The sequence below is a fragment of the Mytilus galloprovincialis genome, unplaced genomic scaffold (genome assembly GCF_965363235.1).
Source record: "Mytilus galloprovincialis unplaced genomic scaffold, xbMytGall1.hap1.1 HAP1_SCAFFOLD_232, whole genome shotgun sequence".
Lineage (NCBI taxonomy): Eukaryota > Metazoa > Mollusca > Bivalvia > Mytilida > Mytilidae > Mytilus > Mytilus galloprovincialis.
This window is the reverse complement of record NW_027468154.1, coordinates 1-804: the sequence shown is the minus strand read 5'-3', so window position 1 is coordinate 804 and position 804 is coordinate 1. Positions and strand designations below refer to the sequence as shown.

Here is an 804-nt window from a genome sequence, read left to right as displayed (position 1 = left end):
GGGGACGTAATTCTTTTCCCCGCGTTTTTCCGTAACGCTAAAAATTTATAGAGTTTCTTTTTAGGAACGAGAATACATTAATACACTGACATGTGCTGTTATAAATACAAGCAAGCGACAACAAAAATATTACATTACAAGAAAAGAAAAGAACTTTTTAGAGAACAGACATAAAAAAAAAAAAAAAAAAAGAAAATGCAACTTATTTTACATGCACGAGAAGTAGAATGATTTACAACAATGAGTAAAACTATACAATTTACGCAAACTCCTTAAATAAGAAAGATATATAGAAAAAGTACACATGTAGTGCTCAGTGAAAAGCATTAGAGAATATTTTACTGGGGCTGTTTCGCAGGCTATTGAAGGGAAAGCTATTTTTCTATTTTAATTTTCTCCCCAAACAGGGGAGTGAGCCGATCCTGGAGGTACTGCAATACCAGGCCAACTCGTGGCAAGAGCGGTGCAAGCACCTAACATCTCACCTAGTTGCAAAAATCAGTTTAATATCGAAGTACCCACATGGGGTACGTATCAGATATTAAGCTGATAAGAACAGATACTACACTTTGATCTTAGCCAAAAGGCCGAGAAGCGATACTCAAATCTTTCCGAGTTTCCAAAGCCTACAAATCCTATTTCTTACTCAAACACGGTGTTTTAATTTTAACCAAAGCTACACAAATTTTGCAAATTTATATACAAAAAGCACACGAAACACGAGATCTTGATTTGCTTCAAATACCTGACAGGAAAATAAAAAAGCGGCTTGTGAAATACGACAAGTCGCGAGAATACATTTTT

At 35.2% G+C, this 804-nt stretch overlaps 1 non-coding gene across 1 annotated transcript; it reads right to left on the bottom strand.

Annotated features, from left to right (window-relative positions):
• Positions 1-406: 406 nt before the first annotated feature.
• Positions 407-599, bottom strand: LOC143061128 (U2 spliceosomal RNA). Its single transcript, XR_012974310.1, has one exon. It is a non-coding gene; the product is annotated as a U2 spliceosomal RNA (small nuclear RNA).
• Between the last annotated feature and the right edge of the window lie 205 nt (positions 600-804).